The sequence below is a fragment of the Sciurus carolinensis genome, chromosome 9 (assembly GCF_902686445.1).
Source record: "Sciurus carolinensis chromosome 9, mSciCar1.2, whole genome shotgun sequence".
In the NCBI taxonomy this organism is placed as follows: Eukaryota; Metazoa; Chordata; class Mammalia; order Rodentia; family Sciuridae; genus Sciurus; species Sciurus carolinensis.
Window position 1 is genome coordinate 110,507,957 of NC_062221.1, and position 21,943 is coordinate 110,529,899.

The window sequence follows — 21,943 nt, forward strand, 5'->3', positions numbered from 1 at the left end:
ATATCCTTCCTTATTCTCTCCCCTCTTACTTTTCAGATAACTACTAGCCGGAATCACTTATGTCTCTTATAATATGTATATACTCATGGGATTCAAGACATGTGACTCCCAAATATGGCACCTTGGCATTTGAGAAAACTGCAGATGCAAGAAACCCACCCTAAACTTCCCTTGCCCTTCTCCCCTGTTGCAGGTCATAAAACTTATTCCTAAAGAATCCTCCATGTGCCTGGAGCAAAGGAATTCCTCTAAAGACATAGGGATACAGAAAAGAAGTGCGCTTTGCTAGACTCCTCCCAGTTTATTAACATCATACTTCTTCATGATTATTCACTTCTTCATCAAATTTTGCATGAAAAGACACAGATGCCCTTATGAAGTCTCCTTTGTCAAATAAAACAAATACATTTGCATGTTTTTCTCTTGTTATTTTGTTCATTATTAGAGGTTTCTCTGCCATGAACTTAGCAATGGGGGAGGAAAAATATTTTGTCCTCTACAATGTTACATTACTATGTATATGAAGAAAAATACATCTCATCAGTTGTATATTTTATTACTTTATATAAATAATCTAACACAGTACATATTCATTTGTACATTATGCTTTTGAATTTTTAAGTTTTAATACATGTAAATCTAGTTTATTCATTTTCATATCTCCACACAAATCCATTGCATGGATAACCTCATATTAATTTATCATTTTTCCTGTTAGTGAACACTTAGATTGTTTACAATTTTCCTTTAGTACAAATAATCCTGCAAAAATTATTCTTGTCCACAAGTTGTGTACATGTGCATGAATTTCTATGTAGTATATACCTAGATATGATATGCTGAGTTGTAAGGTGAAATTCTTCTTAAATTATTTTTTTAAAAATTATAGTACTTAAAAAATATTTCAATTTATCCACATTTTCTTTTTAGGGTAATATATTTTAATTTTCTCAAAATGATGGGTTCAAAAAGGTATCTTAATTTGCATTTCTTAGATACCCAGTGAATTAGAAATCTTTTTATGTCTTATGACTTTTATTATTTTACATGCTTTTGACACATCTGGGTCATGATAGCTGCCTTTTTTTGGAAAGATAATGATTTTTGTCAGTCTCTTTCTTCCTCACTCTTTCTGTGGTTACTTTTAGTATTTACTCTTTTTTTCTTTTAATGTTTTGCAGTTTCGTTACCATATGTCTATTTGTGAAAATAAATTTTCCTGTATACTCAGGGTTTTGTTTACTTTCTGAACCTTGGATTTATCTTCCATCAACTTTCAGAAAAAATTTAACTGTTGTATGTTTCGATATTTCTATTCTCTCCTTTTGTTTTCTTCCTTTGAAATATCTCTTGTATGTGATTTGGAAATTTTAATTATTTTACTTTCTGAACCTCATTGTTTTTCAACTATCTATATCACTGTGCTGCCTATCATTTCATTTCTTCTGGTATCTGCCAGGTTGCTAATTCAGGGTTTTAAAAAAATTATTTATTTTTAAATTTTTTACAGAATGCATTTTGATTCATTGTACAATGATATCCAACCTTGTATTTAACCTTTATGTTAGGTTTTCTTTGTTAAATCCTGTTTTTTTTTTTCCAGTTTCAATGGACACTTTTATTGATTATGTAATAGATCATCAATTGCTTCTCCCTAAAATGGGATTTTCATCTTGTTTCCATGCCAGGTAGTAAACAGTGACAAACTAATCAAAATAAGCTACTTCAAAAAGAAAACTAAGCTAACACAGTTCACTTTGTTTTAACAGGCAAAATATAAATAGATGCATTCTAGAATACACAATAGTTTAGTCACTAAGAAATTTAAAGTGGATCTTGAAGAATATAGGTAAATCCAGGGTGAAGTAAAGATGAGCTGAGATGCTGTGCAACTCTTTAAGGGTTCCTGGTGCTACATCTCTTGGCCACTAACTGAATCTTGATGTGGGGGAGGTTTTAGTCAATGTCAATGCTAAGCAGACTTAAGGGCTGTGCACAGGAACCAAAAGGCAGGAAAGTACTAAACATTGCTGAGAATATCCACCCCACGAAGGATTTTACCTTCCAGGACCTCCAAACTAGCACCACCACCTGTGCTCACATGACTGACTTTATCCTCTGTGTTCCATTTGGCACAGCAAACGGCCGTGTCTCCACCACCTATGATGGTGACGCAACCCCTGGAAGTAGCTTTCACCACCTCGTCCGTGGTGTTTTCGTTTCCTGGGCAAAAGCTTCCCATTCAAAAATGTCCACAGGTCCATTCCATACGATTTGCTTAGCCTGACTGGCAACCTCAGCATACTTTTTGTTGCTCTCGGGACCACAGTCCAAGCCCATTCAGCTAGCAGGTATGCTAGAGGCCACAGTGGCTTGTCCATTCTTGGCATTGTCATCAAACTTGTCAGCAGTGACAAAATCAACAGGCAAAGTAATCTTCACACCATTCTTCTTAGCTTTGGACTTAAGGTCTTTGACAATCTTGGATCCCTTTTCATCAAACAGAGAAGTGCCAATCTCCATGTTGTAAGAAAGGTAAAAGCCATTCTACCACCAATAATCATCTTATTGACCTTGTCAGGCATATTATTGATCAGCTGGATCTTGTCTGAAACTTTAGCACCACCTAAGATGGCCAGGAAAGGTCTCTCTGGGCTCTCCAAGACCTTGGCAAAATAGTTTAGTTCCTTCTTCATCAAAAAACCACAAGCCTTCTGTAGAAGATTGACTCCCACCATGGGGTTCGGTGTGCAGTGCCGAAAGCATCATTCATATAGACATCCCCTAGTTTGGAAAGTGAAGCTCGGAAAGCTTCTACTTTGGCTGACTTGGCTTTCACCTTGTTCCCAGAAGCATCTTTTCCCTTCCCTTCTTCCTCAACATGAACGCGAAGGTTCTCCAGCAGGATAACAGATCCAGCTGCTGGATTGGCACAAACTTTCTCTATTTCTGGGCCCACACAGTCCTTCAAGAACAGAACATCCTTGCCCAGTAAAGATTTTAGTTTTACAGCAACTGGTTCTAAGGGGTACTCATCAGGCATGGGAAAACCATCAGGCCGGCCCAGGTGGCTTATAAGGACAACTGACTTAGCTCCATTCTTCAAACAGAATTTGATGCTTGGGACAGCAGCTTTGATCCTCTGGTTTTTGTTATCTGGTTATTCTTCATAGGAACATTCAAGTCAACTCTCATAACGACCCTCTAGACCTTCACGTCTAGCTTGTCCAGAGTCAGCTTATTAGACGGCGACATTTTGGCCATAAGGTAAGGGCGAGAGTTTGGAGATTGAGAGAAGGATAATGGACCCATGTACTGCCCATACGCATGCAGAATCTGTTAAATTCTTAAATGCTTCAAAATTGATCTCTGATGTATTTAATTTTTACATGTTATTTCTAGTGTACTTTCAAACCTGCATCTCTTTTTATATTATTCACACTATGCCATTTGTAGGCTTTGATTTATCAATTAATTCCTTTATTGGTTTATTAATTTAATGCTTATTCATCATCTACTAAGTGTTAGACACTGTTCTGGTGATGAATGATAAATCTCTACAAATCAGACAAAACCACCACCATCATGTAGCTTGTATTCCAGTTAGAAAAGAGACAGTGAGCCTCTTATGGATTTCATGTTCCTTGCTAATCATACTAATCATTTAGAGTCACTAGAATACTATACAATTATCCAATTATTCAAAACTGATTAATTCTAGTTTTTTTTTTTTTTTTTCCTCAAAATAGGCTCATTCCTAGGGTTAGCCTGGTCATGTTGCTTTTCTCTTTCATGAGTTCATTTGGATCATGTCTTCCTCTACCTCTGTATTTTTATTGGAGCCTCTGAAGCTCAAGAGTTCCACCTTCTACACAGTTTCCCCACCCTAATTCAAAGAAATAAGGAAAAGGCTTCAGAACACTATATATCCCTGGAAAGATTCTTCCTCTTTCACCTCAATACCCAGTCTCACTAGCTCTTCAGGACCCATGGAAGCAAAACCATTTATAATATTCCAGTATCAGTCACAACAAAGGGCTCCAAGCATATTCCCTGAATTTAAATCTCTGTTTGCTTAAGACATTTCTTTTGTTACTAACATTGTCTTACATCTCTTAGCCATTTAAACCTTCCACTCTGATCTTTAGAACACATGATTTGACATTCTCTAAATATCCCAGTTCTTCAAATTTTCTGACAAATCTCTTTACCTTACTCTAGCTAATTAAGTCTTACTGATCTCTCATCTGCTCCACTTTGTAGTACTGGGCCAGAAGTAGAGGAGACTTTTCTCTTTTATTCTCATGAATTTTGGAGGAAAGAAAAAAATATATGCACTCTATACTTTTTGAATTCTTCGTTGGAACAGTTCACTGAAAAAAAAGGCAAATTAATAAGAGAAAAGCAAGCTTATTAATATGCATACCTCATGTGTACAAGGAGCAAGTAAACCTCAAAAAGAGGCTAAGAGTTGAAGAATAAATACCATCTTTTTCTGAAACCAAAAGAATGGTATTGGGCAGGCTGGTCATAAAGGGATGACCAGGAAAAACAACAACAACAAAAAATAAGGGCGGGATTTGATTTGCAAATTTGAGGTGGTGTCTTCTTCATTGACAAGACAGTCTAGTGATCTAGAGTCTTCCTCTTTCTGGAACAGGAAGGGACTCACCCTTACAAGTGGAGATTTCTTTTATAAATATACCTTATGTTTCTTTTATAACTTATGCTCTGTTTTCAGAATTTCTTCTATGTCTTCAGTTTCTCTGAATATTCAACTCCAAATAATCCTTAAACCAATAGAGCATATGCTGGAGTGGTATAATCTGGTCTCCTCCACTGTGCACACAAACACACATATATCTCTTTCCTAAGCACCCAACACTTGAATCTTGTCATCAGATCATACTACACAATTAAGGTTGCCAGATGCAGTGACTATAAATACAAGATGCACAGTTAAGATTGAGCTTCAGGTAAATGAATACTTTTGAATATAAGTATGTGCTAAACAAATGCAAATTATTTATTTGAAATTTAAATTTAATTGGGTGTCCTGTATATTGTCTAACAGTCCTGCTTTCTGAACATTTATTTGCTATTATCTGAAGGTAGCAGTCAGTTTTCATTGAAGAATTTAATTCCCGTCTCTCTTGTATTCTTTCCATCATTACTGTTTCTATTGCTGATCTTGCTGGTTCTGCCTTTCCCATAAATGATTCTTCCAATGTTCTGTACTCTAAATTGTTGACCTCCTTTTCTACATGGATTTCCTCTTCCACCCAGCCTTGTCATGACCATACATCAGATTTCACCCTTACTATTAGCTACAGAAATTCCATATTCTTAATTTCAATCTTTCTGTTCTGGAAGCATCACTTCCTCAATTTCCAGTTCACTGTCTTGTTATACTGATATCCATAATCATCTCATATCAGAAAGATCTAAATAAATTCATTTTACAACCTCCTTACTTTACTCCATCACTCATATCTTCATTTCTCTGCACACTCAAGTTGAATTATGGCTTATGTTCTTAGAATCACTTCCCCCTTGTGTGTATCCTCAACTATTTTATTTCCCCTTGCTTAATTGGACTTGCTAGCAAAACTGTTGATTAAGTTAACTCTGTACCTACTCCATACCTATGCCACACACCTAAATGTAGCTTTCAAAAACACAGCCTCATAGAATGGTCTCACTCTAGTTCATAGCCACTAATCTCAAGTGGTTTTATGGGAATTCCCAGTAATATTTTCCTCATATATTCACTCTTTTAGGAGACTGTTTTATAAATCCTCCTTCCTTTTTAAACTTTCAACCTCTGCCAACTCATTTGTTGGTAAACCAAGTAAAAATGGGAACAAGAACAGATCATTGTGAAAATAATTGATGACGTTCATGAGAGCTGTTTTATTAGTCTGAAAGGGAAGAAAGCCATGCCAGAATAGAATCTAAAGAGAACAGAAGAAAAATTAAGAAACTAAATGTGCACAAATCTTTCCAGAACTTTTACAATTTCAGAAATAGGGCAGTAACTGAAGAGAAATAATGTGTCAAAGAGACTTCGATAATGAAATAAGATATAGAATTTTTCTGTATAGATGAAAATGATGCTATGGATAAGAAGAACCTGCTCATCAGCAGATTAGTGGTAGTTGATCACTTCCTCCTCCATCTAAGGCTTCTCCCTTGTTGTTCTTTTTTCTGTTTCACTGGTTACCGATTGGGGCTTAGCCTTTTCGTGTACTATCATTTACTTCCCAGATGCTCTCATTCAGACTTTGGATGTCTCTGATACACAGGTGACTCCTAAATTTCCATCTCCATCCTGAAGCTCTAAATTTGCATTTCCAAATGGTCATTTGGTATCTTTCCTTAATACACTCAGCATCTCTGAAACTCAGTTCTACTCACCTTAGGTAAATTTCTCCCCTTGTCTTCAGTATCTCAAGTTAATGGTTACACAATCCTTTGTGACTTTTGTTGAAGTCAGACATCTTGATTTCATCTTTACTTCCCCTCCCTTAATCTCAAGCCCCATATTCAGTCTTGAGGTAATCTCATTGCCTCTGCTTTCAAAATATTTTCTTAAATTCCACTTTCACCAATGTGGAGCAAGATACCATCTTCTCCATTTTGGAATATTGAAGTAACCCTCAATATCTCTTCTTGCTTTGCTTCATTCCAACCTCTTTTTGGAAACACAGTAAAAAGTAGCTATTTTAAATTCAAAGGTCAATTTATTCTGTGAGGACCAGTTATGTCTTCTTTATTTACTACATGTCCCCAATATCAACACAGTGTCTGAGAAGCAGTGAATGTGTACTTATGTTCTCTTCTAAAGGGGGCATTAGCTATTGGAAGATTGAGGTGTATTTCCTCAAAGAATTCTGGCTGACTTTCTTCTAAACATCTGTGAGATTAGACCAGGCTGGAACCATTTTTAAGCTACTATTTCAGAGAAATCTCTGGATTGTGTAGATAACATAAATTTAAACTCTAAACCCTTGCAAGAATAGGTCTCTGGTTGTGGCATTCCACTTGAGATATCTGTTTACCACTATGAGCCCAGGCCACTTTTACCTTCTCTTCTTCCCTCCCTCCCTCCCTTTCTTCCTTCCTTTCTTCCTCTATTCCTCCCTCATAGAGTTGTGGAGTCTGGGATTTTTGTGGAAAATCTTGATTCCAACTTTCTACCTTGTTCAGGTCCAAGATTACCCAGACTGAGACTATCAGTCCACTCACAAGATTTGACTCTAATTTCCAACATTTATTAAAATTTGTAACACCAATTCATTTCACCAATTTCATCATAAGCTTCTGTATTAATTTGAAATGATAATCTTTGTCTGAATTAGAATTTCTAGTCTATCATAGTTATTTTGCTGGCAATATTTCTGAAACTGAGAAAATGTTCCTCTTGATTTTGATTATATAATGTTGGTAGTAGAAAATGTAAAACTATTTATACTTTACCAGCTGTTGTTATTGCTACTGCATAAGTTAAAATACAAACAAAAGAAAAAATCTAAGAGATCTTTCATTAGAATTTGAATAGATTTATTCAACTTAATGAACATTTAAGACTAAATATTTCATCCTAAAAGAAAAAAGGTAACACCAACAAGATTACTACAAATGTCTATTCAATGTACTTGGTTTCTTCATTTAGAAAATTGAAGAATTTCAGGATTGAGAATTGAGCATAGACTACACATTGATTTTGGAAACTCACCTCAAATTCTTATTGAAGTCCTATGATTCCTAGAGGTTGTAAAATAAATACTTGCCCTCTATTACAAATCATGGGTTGCTAAAAAGTGACAAAGCCTTTGGCCAAATTAAACTTACTTCACTGTTTTTCAGATGAGTAACAAATTAAAGTGGTATCTGATTATAAAAAAAAATTCTTCCTATCTTGATGTTTCTGTGATGAAACTTTCTACTACAAAGTACCTCATATCTATGTGAACATATCTATCTTTTATATATATTTGTTTTATATACAGATATATAATACACATCTATATAAATATTTGAATGGATTCAAATTCAATGGTATAAATCAATTGGTAGATCTTTCTGGGAAATGAACTTAAGAGTAGATTTCTAAAAATGGCTCCTATTTTGGCTTATCCTGCAATACATGTCAGTGGAATAGGATGTGTAGAGTATGTAGAGAACAGAATAAAATTTCAGAAAAAGACTAGGGTTAATTTAGAATTCGAGTGGATATAGCACGACTATGCAACATTCCAAGGGTACAGCACTATTTCATTTAACTTAATAAAAAAAACCCAATGTGGGAAACTTTTAAGCAGCTTCTAGATAGGAAGGAGGAGAAAGAAGTTCAGAGAATTTGTAGAGAAGGAAAAGCATTCTTTTCCCTTCCCATCTTAGATTCTCTGACTGGGACCCTGAAAATTAGACTAACAAAGACAAATTAACAAGAGAAAAGATGTAGAAGTGAATGGACATGTGTAGAGACATGCACACCGCACATATTCTTGGGAGAACTCAGTGATGAGTAAGTCAAGGGACCTGTTAGAACTTCAGCTCATATAGCATTTCATCAAAGAATAATAATTTTGTGGAGAATTGATAAGTCAAAGGAAAGATCATTTGAGCTTCTAGAAGTGGCAAATAGAGGGAAGGCATATAATGAATGATAGGGATAGTTAGGTTTGTTCTATAGATTCTTCAGGTGGTATCCCAGGACTGGGGACTAGAGAATTGTCCTGTCTGGGCTGGGGTAGGAGACTTGCTTAGTATGTACAAGACCCTGGGTTTACTCCCTAGCACCCTGAGAACTCTCTCTCTCTCTTACTCTCTCTCTCTCTCTCTCACACACACACACACACACACACACACACACACACACAAATTATACTTTTCCTTGTTGTGCTTTCCTTGCTGAAAGAAGGAAGACAGAGTTTTGTCAAAATGGCATATTTTTGGATGTCATACAATGAACTGTTTCACAGATATAATATGTTGCAGTTAATGAAAATACATGCCCTGATTCAACTACAATATTATATTTGCATTTATATATCATATCATAGAAAAAGAAAAGCCATAAACCTGAACAGGCTACAGTTGAAAAAGATTTTCTAATTAGTTTGGCCTAGGGTTAAATAATTTTTTAATTAAAAAAAAATTAAAGGCACCTTTTTCTGAGCTGCTTCTTTTAGGTAAAATTGGCAAATCAAATATGTGTTTATGATAGACAATGCAATGCTTCAAAATATGTATACATTACAAAATGATTAAATCAAGCAAATTAACATAGGCATTACCTCAAACACTTTTTGTAGTGAAAAACACAAATTACTACATTTTAGCATTTTCAAGTTCTCAATACATTATTATTAAGTCACCATGCTGTACAGTAAATCTCCAAAACTTATTCATCCCAACTATACTTTGTGCCCTTCCTCAGACATCTCCTCTTATCACCCCTACACCCACTAGCAGTCATCATTCTACTCTCGTAAGTTGGGCTTCTTAGAGTCCTCCTATAAGTGAGATCATGCAGTATTTCTGTTTTTGTGTCTGGCTTATTTTTACATAGCATAATGTCTTCCAGGTTCAACCATGTCATTTCAAATGGCAGAGTGCCCTTCTTTTTTAAGACTGAATAATATTCTTTTGTATGTATATGTGTGCTTCTGTGTTTGTGTATTATCTTAATCCATTTATCTACCTGGTAATAGACCCCTAGGTTGTTTCCATATGTTGGTGATAGCATATAATACTAGAATGAAATTGAGAATGTAAATTTTTCTTTGACATACTAATTCTGCTTTCTTTTGATAGATACCTAGTAGTGGGATATACTATATCATATAGTAGTTCTATTTTTAATTTTTGAGAATCCTCCATACTTTTCCCCTAATGTCTGTACTAATTTATTTTCCTACCTACAATGTAAAAGTGTTCCCTTTTTTCTGTATCCGCCCCTGGCACTTATGTTTTATCTTTTTGACAACAGACATTCTAACAAGTACAAGGTAATAGCTCATGGTTATTCTTGCATTTCCCTGATGATTAATAATAATGGACATTTTTCTCAAGTGCCCATTTGCCATTTTGAAATCAATTTATTGCTTTCTATTAAGTTTCTCATATTTTGGATATTAACATTATCAGATGTGTAGTTTGCCAATATTTTCTCTCAGTTCATAGGTTGTCTCTTTACTGAATGCTTCTCTGTAGAAGCTTTGTAGTTCAATTCAATCGCTTTTGAGGTCCAAAAATCATACTCTCTACAAACTGAGACTATTTTACATCTTCTTTTCTAATTTGAATGCCTTTATTTCTTTATCTTGCCTAACTGCTCTGTCTAAAACTTTAGTACTATTTAGAACAGAAGTGGTGAGAATGGTTGTATTAGTTGATTTTTGTATTACTACAATAAAATATTAAAGACAATTATATTTATAAAGAGAAAAGTTTTATTTACTTACCCTTTTGGATGTTCAGAGTCAAAGTAGCATAGTTTAGGCTATGATAAGCCTCTCAAGAAAAAAGGTTAAGAAGTAAAGTTCCTCAACACATTAAAGGTCATGGAGTTCAAGGCCAAAGCTAGCACCATATGTGCTCATGAAAAGGTGAAAGCTTTCTATCCTGGGCAGAAGGTGGTGAGAATGTTTGTATTAGTTGCCTCTTGACGGCATGATGGCAATGGCTGGGAATGCATGTTAGAACAAAATACTCACAGCTCCTCCTAAAGAAGAGGGAGAGAGAAAAAACTGTGGACCAGGAACTCCTAATCTCTTTCAAGGGCACACCCCCAATTACCTAAGGGCCACCCACAATTCCCCACCTCCTAAAGTTTTCATCACCTCCATAGGTCCTACCTGGGGGCCAAGTTTTTAGGACATGGGCCTTTTGGGGCACTGAACATCCATACTATAGCGGTGGACATCCTTCTCCTATTCCTGGTGCTGGATAAAAAGCTTTCACCTTTTCGTGAGCACATGATGCTAGCTTTGGCCTTGAACTCCATGGCCTTTAATGTGTTGAGAAAATTTACTTCTTAACCTTGTTTCTTGAGAGGCTTATCATAAAAGAATGTTGAATTTTGTTAGGTGCTTTTCTGTATCTAGTGAAATAGCCATGATTTTTATTCTTTATTCAGTTAATGTTTTATATATTTAGCCATTTGTTTTAGTCAGCTATTTCACTGCTGTGACTTAAGGACCTGACGAGAACAACTGTAGAACAAGAAAAATTTATTTGAGGGCTCCCAGTTTTAGATGTCTTAATCCATAGAGAGCAGGCTCCATTCCTCAGGGCTCATGGTGAGGCAGAACATCATGGTAGAAGAGTGTGGTGGAGGGAAGTGGTTTCTTTATCAGGAAGCAGAGGGAGAGAGGTCTCCACTCATCAGATACAAATACATACCACAAAGGCATGCCCTAATTCCCACCTCCTCCAGCCATACCCTACTACTTCAGTTACCACTCAGTTAATCCCTATCAGTGGATTAATTCACTGATTATATTAAGGCTATAACCCAATCATTTCTCCTCCAAACCTTCTTGCATTGTCTCACACCTGAGCTTTTTGGGGACACCTCACATCCCAAACCATAGCACCATTCTTACCTCTCAGGAATATATCCCAGATCATTGTATTACCTGACCCTGGAGTCATGGTGGTGGTATGGAGCTGGTGCCATGGGGGCTAGCCACAGGTCACATTTTACTGGGCCAGACCTGGTGTTGGGGTCCAGAGAAAAGCTATACGTTCATTTCATGCCCCTTCCACTTTGTGGAGGGAATCCCATGTGGTGATACCCAGGCTTGAGGGAAGGATGATGTGGATATGTGACCTGTCCTCTCCACATTCTTCAGTGTATCTTTTCTTATTTGTGTGCTGCACCTCATGCTGTAGTTCACGTATATTCCTTAGCTCTCGTGAAGATATTTTCATAACTGAATAGTTTTTCAAATCAATGTATCTGTAACATTGGGTACTAGAAAATCCTATTCGTCTATCTTCACATATAAATGTTGCCTCTTTAACTTGTTTAATAATGCTAGCCTACCTCTATTAATGGAAATTATTGATTTACATAATGAGACTGTTGAAAAGATTGAAAAGATTTACCAATAAAACTTAAATAAATTCTCAATCCCCTAAACCAAATAACACAGACAAGATTTTGATTCTTTGACCAGTCTTAGCTATTGAGGTTTACTAGAAAAAATATGTATTACTGAGTGAAAAATATGAAGGAAGAGACTTTGCTCTACCAGAAAAGGTAACTTACCTTAGGAGACCTAGTTTCTGAGGCTGGCTGTGGATGTTCTTAGATGCCATATGATCATTCCAGAATAGATTAATACCATTGTAAAACAAGTCAAAAGAAAGACAACAAAAAATGATATTTGTATTGATGGAGTTCAGAAAATGCTACCCTAAAGTATGATACGTTGACCGTTGAAAAAAGAGCAGAAATAGGAAGCTTTCTCTTCCTCTCTTTCTTCTTCCTTGAAGCAGTATCCTCCCTATTCCTGGAAGAAAGGAACATTCTTATTTGAAGATACTGAGAGACAGGGAAGGATCTGAATAAACAGCTCTTGCTAAGCTCCCTCAGTTTAATACCACTTTTGTCCTATTTTCTTCATGACTGTGCACTCCACATCAAATCCATGGAAAAAAAGCAGATGTGTGTGCCTTTTTCTTTGTTCTTCACTTCTGAAGACTCTTGTATCACCTAAAGCTTATATTAAATAAATTTGTATGCTCATATCTTCTTAACTTGTCTCAGCCATGACTAGAGATAGGGAGGAAAGGTGTTTCTCTCCTTCTGTGCTAACTATGAAAATGCTACCCATGTTGTACTTTTGAAGTACACACATAATAATATAGACACACATACTGGGCTGCATACTTATAATCCAAGTGATGGAAACTCAAGCCAAGGTAGCACAAATGAAAAGAGAAACAATGCATTTTCACACTTGCAAATCCAGAGTTGGATCTGACTTCAAGCGTAGCAGAATTCAATGGCCAAAATACATTAAAAAAAAAACAAAACAAAACTGTGTTATTCTTATCTTTTGCTGCAGGTTGGTTTTATCCCATGATTGGGGATTTAGTAGTCCTGAGAGTCTCAAGTACAATTTTTGTTTTCATATTATAACCCAAGAGGAAAGAGCTTTCTTCTTTCAATGTCCAAAGTGAAAGCTTAAGAAAGGAATCTGCTTGGTCTTCTGTAGGTCATTTTTTGGACAGTTATGTTCAGGGAAATGTGGTATCGCTGTGAACAGGATCAGTATTGGAAATTAGGAGTAGGGAAGTTATGGAGAGAGAATCTTAAAGAGCTTGTAAATACCAGCTTCAACAGTCCATGTAAGTAATTTCAAGTATTAATAATTCCATTTCTTGTTTTGTCCAAAGAGTTTAAACTAGTTGATTGTTAAGTTTCTTTCTGATCTGCATTTTTTCGCTTTTGATGGTAAGCTTTGTTTTTATAGCACTAGGCACATTTGATACGTGAAGAAATAAATCAGATACGTAACACTTTCTGTTCTTCTGAAAATTAATTTTTGTTTGTAGACAGCTTCTTAATCTTAATTTGAAGATGACTTCTCAAAGCACATCCTGGTTTTGGCTTTTGCTGTGTCTATTGCTTCCCTGGTAATTTTCTCATTCTTTTTCTTTTATGTTTCCTCTTTGCTTGTCTTACTCATTTTCTCCTTTGTGAGCTTTTGCTCTGCAAGGTCACTAAGTGATTTCAGAGGTATGTTGGTAAAGGATTTAATTTTTTGAATGTAAATGGAGCTCAGACTGCCTTTGTAATTGGTTTATTTTGCTTCTGTTCTTTCTAGCCACATCCTGGCTCCATATGTGCCACACGGTTTTAGGTGTTAGTGATGTCATGAACTACAAACTGAAATGTTGGCAGCAATACAAAGAAAGAACCAATTCTCAAACATACCTTGAATGTATTTGCAATTGCTGAACTAATATTTGGTAGGTGATTTGAGATCTAAAACTATAAAACGTATTTACTGTGAGTGGACTCATTTGACCTGTAATTTACTTTATGTTAAAAAAAATAAAGACAATGTGCATATAAATTCAGACATTTCATGGTGGCAATTAAAGTCATAAGGATATTTTTACTGCCTGTATGAGATATATCATATTAAGCAATTTGAAGTTTCTAGTTCTATTTTTAAGAGAACAAAGAACTTCAAGAATCTAGCATATTATATATTTAAGACAGTATGAGATGGTATAATTGGAAATTTACTTTGAACAACATAAAATGTTGGCTCCATATGTATGGAAGTGGTTCTTCTTCAGAAATATGAGCAGAAATACATATGGAGAAGATTGTAGTAAAAACCAAGGAGGGAGGTCCCATTTGGACAAAGACAATTGCAAAAAAGTCATGGCTTGGGTGGTCCAGACCCTTTTGTTAGCAATGCTATTCATCCCAGGATGAATCATACCATTCTAGAAACTGGCCCAGTAAGGACAATGATGAAGAATCATACTTGCAGCAATTAAAATGCTATCTACACTGCACTTCTGAAGGATATTGTGAAAGTTCCATGTCCTGGGTTTTTGGTTAATGATAATAAATACATTGTCACACATTGTCTACAGTGTGCTGGGCTTTTAGTTTTACAAACCTTTGCTGAGTTTCCCTTATAATCACTCTCTAATGTAGGTTTAAGCTAAGAGATGACCTGAGACACTGAGTAAGAAGTTTTCCCTCACAGATCTACACATATCTTTCAAGGGTTAAGTTATTAACCTAGGACTCTCTGATTTCAAAGTTGATTTCAAAGCTTAGCCTTTAAGTATTAAACAACATGTTCTTCCTTTTTATTAACATCTCTAAAATTTTTATCTACAACAAGTTTGATAAGAAGCACAAATATTTCCCATTCACAATATTTGCATTAGCTACTAGAATCCTCTCTGAAACCACCTTTTTTTCCTACAACAAATAATTTGAAACACAGGAGCTATATTTCCATGCAAATAAGTTACAACTAGTCCAGTATCTCCTTAGGCAAATAATAAAAATCCTAATAAGAAAAATGGCTAAAATGTCAGAGAGGGTCAAAAGACGGCTGAACAAAAGATCAGACGGCAACTCGGAACTGGCTATAGTTTCCTGTTCAGCACATTAGAATGTGGATTATCTCCTCGGAACAGTTAATGGGATGGAAATTGCATATATGACTTCTTTGCATCAATAAGATGCAGCTCAACAATGAGGTCTTGTACAAAAATAGACAGTGAGAATGTGATAAAAGAAATACTTTGACAGATCAGCTAAACATCACATACTACTGAAGGAGAATGATTTAATGTATCTAAAGAGATTTCAGTCCTGGCACTAATGGACCACAGTTGTGAGTTAAGAAGCATCTAATCCATATGATATTCCGATATGTGATTGAAGACATTTATGGAAAGAATGAACATTGGACTTCATTTTCCAATTTGCCATTCAATTAGAGAGGGAGAGAGTCATTTGGCATCTGTATAGTAAAACCTTATTCAAGACAGTAAAGAAATGAAGCAGGACTTCTATTATCCAAATACAGAGAAATAGCAATGCAGAATATGTAGACTGAAGCAATCCATTGATAGTAGACTTGCCCAATAATGAGAATCAACCTTCACATTAGGGCATCTGAAAGGTCAGAGAGGGCTAACCTAGCTCCAAACATCTTGATTTATAAATGAGTGAACATAGTAATCTAATAAAAAACTGAAGCTATTCTATTCTATATGTAACTGGATGATTATTAGCCTTGTTTTTCTGTCTTTAAAGAATGGGCAAGATAATGATATGTTACAATTTATGGGAATGTTGTAATTTCCATTTATATTCAAGGCTTGCTTTCCAACATGCAGTTTCTTACAGGCTCCTTTAGCCTTTCACTAGTAAAATAAACACAAGAACAAAAGTACTCGTTTTATGATTGGTGCAATCAGTGCTCAACCAGTTTCCTATTCATTATATGAAAGACTCTGTATAGAGAGAATGAAGTTACAGATCATATGTGACATTCCACACACTAATATGCATTTTATATATACACGTATAATGCTTTTTGTCCTTCCTTTCAGCTTTATGCTTATGCTTTATTACATAGAAGGATCTTGGACGAGGATTTATTGTTGGTAATTACACTCTTGGAGGGGTGGAGGATTGGTCAATTTAAGGCTAGCTCTTATATTTCCATTTAATTGATCAGAGTACTTTTTAAAACAATTTTTACCACACTAATAATGTTGAAAACATTTTATTTTTATGAGTAGTGATTGCAAGATGGACCAAGAGAGAAAACAGGAAAGAAAAAAAATAATTTTTGATACTTTTGAAAACCTGTGGTTATATTTGTATTTTAAAAAATCTGTTTTTCTGTGAAGTGTCTTCCCAGTTCCTTAGCCCATTTATTGATTGGGTTCTTTGTATTTTTGGTGTAAAGTTTTTTAAGTTCTTTATAAATTTTGGAGATTAGTGCTCTTTCTGAAGTGTGTGTGGAAAAGATTTTCTCCCACTCTACTGGCTTTCTTTTCACATTATTGATCATTTCCTTTGTTGATAAAAAGCTTTTTTAGTTTGAATCCATCCCATTTGTTGATTCTTGCTTTTATTTCTAGCACTCTGGGGGTCTTGTTAAGGAAGTCTGATCCTAAGCCAACAGGATGAAGATTCAGACCTACTTTTTCTTCTATTTGTTGCAGGGTCTCAGGTCTAATTCCTAGATCCTTGTTCCATTTTGAGTTGAGTTTTGTGCAGGGTGAGAAATAGGGGTTTAATTTTATTTTGCTGCATATGGATTTCCTGTTTTCCCCTCATCATTTGTTGAAGAAGCTATCTTTTCTCCATTGTATATTTTTGGCACCTTTGTCTAGTATGAGGTAACTGTACTTACGTGGCTATGTCTCTGTGTCTTCCTTCCTGTACCATTGGTCTACCTGTCTATTTTGGTGCCAATACCATACTGTTTTTGTTACTATTGCTTTGTAGTAGAGTTTAAGGTGTGGTATTGTTATACCTCCTGCATCACTCTTCCTGCCCAGGATTGCTTTGGCTATTCTGGGTCTTTTGTTCTTCCAGATGAATTTCGTGATTGCTTTCTCTATTTCTATGGAATTGCATTGAATTTGTATAGTGCTTTTGGTAGTATGGCCATTTTGACAAAATTAATTCTGCCTATCCAAGTACATGGGAGATCTTTCCATCTTCTAAGGTTTTCTTTAATTTCTTTCTTTAGTGTTCTGTAGTTTTCATTGTAGAGTCCTTCACCTCTTTTGTTAGATTGATTCCCAAGTATTTTATTTTTTTTGCAGCTATTGTGAACAGAGTTGTCTTCCTAATTTCTCTTTCAGAGGATTCATTGCTTATGAATAGAAATACATTAGATTTATGTGTGTTTATTTTATATCCTGCTATTTTGCTTAATTCATTTGTTACAGAAGAAGATATACAGGTGATTAACAAATATATGTAAAAGTGCTCATCATCTCTAGTAATTAGAGAAATGCAAATTAAAATCACCCTAAGATTTCATCTAACTCCAATTAGAAGGGCTACTGTCAAGAACACAAACAAGAATAGATGTTGGCGTGGATGTGGGGGAAAAGGCACACTCATACATTGTTGGTGGGACTGCAAATTGGTGCAACTGCTATGGAAAGCAGTATGGAGAATCCTCAGAAATCTTGGAATGGGCCCATCATTTGACCTAGTTATCCCACTCCTCAGTTTATACCCAGAGGACTTAAAATCAGCATACTACAGTGACACAGCCACATCAATGTTCATAGCTGCTCAATTCACAATAGCCAGATTGTGGAACCAAACTAGATGCCCCTCAATTGATAAATGGATAAAGAAACTGTGGTATATATATACAATGGAATATTATTCAGGCATGAAGAAGAATACAATTATGGCATTTACTGGTAAATGAATAGAGCTGGAGAAAATCATGCTAAGTGAAATAAGCTGAGTCCAAAAAACCAAAGGCCAAATGTTTTCTCTTATAAGTGGATGATGATACATATTGGGGTGGGAGGTGGGGGCTGGCAGGGGGTGAAAAGAAGAATGGAGGAACTTTGGATGGTGTAGAGGAAAATGGTGCAGGAGGGGCTGGAGGTAGGAAAAATAGTGTACTGAGACAGATATTATTACCCTATGTACAAGTATAATTACATGAATGGTGTGAATCTACATTATGTACAACCATAGAAATGAAAAGTTGTACCCCATTTGCTTACAATGAATCAAAATGCAGTCTGTAAAATTAAAAAAGAGAAATTAGAGTATATTTCATAAAAAATCTGTTTTTGTCTTATTTATAAAGTGGACATACTTGATAGCCATCATAGAGACACTTCTCCCTGTGTGATAAATTATTTTCTAAAGTATTTTATCATGTCATTTTCAGTGTAATTACATTAAATATTATAATAGTGGTTGTTTACTGAGAGAGAAAACAAAATACTCAGAACAAATTCATTCCTTAGGAGGTTGTAAAGAGGAGGGACCAGTAAATGAGACTGAGAAGTAGTGACAGGAAGGAATTAAAAAAAAAAATAAATAAAAACAAACAAACAAACAAAAAAACCAGAGGAATGGAAGTCAAATGAAAAAGTTGGAGTATGAAAGAACCAGTCAGCTAGATAACATCAACAGATAAAATAACTGTACAATTAACATTCAAATCAGGACACATTTAAAGTGAAACTAGACATTGTTGATTATACTAGGAAAAATATATAAACTAGGACTTTTCAGGGTACATTAGATTGCTGATAGGATAATAAGAAGATAATTGAAAAATTAGTTCTAAATTGATCTAAAAAGCTGAAAATGAGGACTGACTGGGGATCATTCGCTCTTCATGCTAACCTCCATGTAGCTGGTTCAGGCATTTTCAAAACATGCAAGTCTCATGGAAGAAAGCTCTTTACATGGTGGTTGACTTCCTCCAGAGAGAGATGTCCAGGGGGAATGGACAGAGGCTTCTGATGACCAAAGTTTGGACATCTCAGAAGAACACTGTTCCCACATTTGTTGCTCCAGCAAAAAATCTATGGTCATTCCAAATTCAAGGGAAGTGGAATTAGATTCCATTTCTCAGTAGAAGGAGTAGAAAAGGATTCATGTCAGTCTTTAATCTACTACAAGCACAAAGGAGAACAACATGAGATGCACACTTCAGAAATCAGAATAGTATGAGAAAATAGAGAATGAAATGATACCATTTCTGAAGCAAATTGAAGGAGTTTCTAAAAGTGGATTTATGATTGGAAAGCTTAATTGAATATCTTCAATTACGTTTGTTTATCTGAACCAAGGAAAAGGGTAGAAAAAATTATGACACTGAATGCACAACTTTATGGAAGTTATTCTTTTCCCTGAGAATTAAAATTCTTATTTATTAGATACTTGAAGAATTAATTTATATGACTGATTAATTCTTATATTAACTGGCCTTACTCTGAGAAATCTGAAGTGACTCTGTTGGTCACCAAAGCTTTTTTTTTTATTTTTTATTTTTTATTTTTATTATTGTATACAAATGGGATACATGTTGTTTCTCTATTTGTACATAGAGTCAAGGCATACTATTTGTGTAATCATACGTTTACATAGGGCAATGATGTTTGATTATTTTTTTTCCTTCCCCCCCACCCCTCCCACCCCTCTTTCCCCTCTATACAGACCTTCTTTCCTTCATTCTTACCGCTCTCCTTATCCCTAACCCTAAACCTAACCCTAAACCTAATGCTAGCCCCTCCCACCCCCCATTATATGTCCTCATTTGCTTATCAGGGAGATCATTCGTCCTTTAGGTTTTTGAAATTGGCTTATCTCACTTAGCATGATATTCTCCAATTTCATCCATTTGCCTGTAAATGCCATAATTTTATCATTCTTCATTGCGGAGTAATATTCCATTGTATATATATGCCACAGTTTCTTTATCCATTCATCAACTGAAGGGCATCTAGGTTGGTTCCACAATCTGGCTGTGGTGAATTGAGCAGCAATGAACATTGATGTGGCTGTATCTCTGTAGTATGCTGATACCAAAGCTTTTCATTGCTGGGGCAAAATACCTGGGAAGTACAACCTAAAGAAGGAAAGATTTATTTTGGCTCTTGGTTTCAGAGGTTTCATTCTGCTGGCTCCATTGTATTGGGCCTGAGGTGAGGCATATCATCAAGACGGAAGAGTAAAAGGAGGAAAACAACTCACCTCACAGCAGCCAGGAAGTAGAAAAGAGAGAAAAAGGAGTTAGGGACAAGACATACCCTCATGGGGTATGCTCCTGGGTGACTTACTTCCTCCAACCAGATCCTGTCTCCTACAGTTTCTACTACCTCCAAATAATCCCATCGAATTATAACATCAGTGGACGAATCCATTGATGAGATTGGAACTTTCATGATCTAATCTCTACCCAAGAGTTCCACCTCTGAACACTGCTTCATTGGGGACCAAGCCTTCAACACATGAGTCTTTGGAAGACACTTTATACCAAACCATAACAGTGACTAATCAAGAATGCTGCTCATGGAACCTTCTGGTATGTGAAGCTAACATGTGTGTGTGTGTGTGTGTGTGTGTGTGTGTGTGTGTAGTAGTGGAGTGGATCAACTTTTTTTTGTTTTAGAAAAAAGAATTTCTTTTTGTGGAGAAAGGCATTAAGATCCTGACCATCCATCAGATTTAAATTACTGAACCTTACATGAATCAGCGTTTCAAGAAAAGACAGTATGTATTTTGAAATAAAAGTATTTAAACAACAAAAATGAATGACTCTAGGCTGAAGGATAGAAATCAAGAGGAAAGACTGAAGGGCCAGATGTAGTAGGATGTTTTGGTCTAGAGTAGGCCTGATGATAACAGTTTCTTCAGACTCAGCTGCCAAGCACATGCTATCTCATGTGTGGAGGATCTCGACTGACCCTAGGTAGGGCAATTGGCAAAGAGCTGCAATGTTCAACTGTTGGGGTCTTAAGCCCCCTTGCTTTTCTCGACCAGCGACAAGGGAAGGGGACACTCCCCAACAAGGTCAGACCGGGATAGGTAAGGCCGACTGACTGCCCGCTCCCAGCCCTCCAGGCGGAGGACAATCAGACACATCAGGGAGACCTGTCACAGCAGGAACTCATTTATTGAGGAAGTCACACAGCTTTTATGTAGGGTGGGGGCTAGGCCGGAACCAATCAGCTTAAAGGTCAGCAAGGCAGGGGGGTTCACGCAGGCAAGAGTCCCATTGGACTATATGGCAAGCACGAGCTGATCACGTTCGCGGAACTGTTGTTAACCAATCCCTGACGGTGGTCCAGTTTATCGTCATTAACTATTGAAACCGCCTTTGAGGCCTTGATCTTGCTCACTCGCCAGGGAGTAAGGAGTCAGCCTGAGTTAGTTAAAGTGTCATTAGTCCCAACATTCAACAGTCCAGGTCTCAAAGGTGGGAGGAGGTCTTCCCTTAAAAGACCCAGATTGTGTAGGAAATCAGACAAGGGAGGCTCTGCTGCAGAGTAGACAGGGCTTTGGGGCACCATATTTAAGACAGGGGAGAGGCAACTAAGCAGTGGATTTTTAGGGAGTCCAGGCACCTGCTGGGGGTGAAAGGTAAAAGGTTCTGTACCTTTGAACTTTTAGGGTTTTAAAAAATTTGATGAAGGGTCTTGGAATACAAATACCTTACTGGCATATTGGTTAATATGATCGATATATATATGACACTTAGTTTTCTAACTATTGTTATTTTTATGTTTAGTTTAGTTTAGGTTAGTTTGGTGATATTATCTCATTTGAAGCATGGATAGTAAATTTCCAATACACACACACACACACACACACACACACACACAGCGGAGCTGGGGGAGGGGTCGGATTTCAAGCTGCAAATCTTTCAGAATT

At 36.2% G+C, this 21,943-nt stretch overlaps 1 pseudogene; it reads right to left on the minus strand.

Moving 5' to 3' along the window:
• Positions 1-2,020: 2,020 nt before the first annotated feature.
• LOC124993431 (phosphoglycerate kinase 1-like) lies at positions 2,021-3,255 on the minus strand (annotated as a pseudogene).
• Between the last annotated feature and the right edge of the window lie 18,688 nt (positions 3,256-21,943).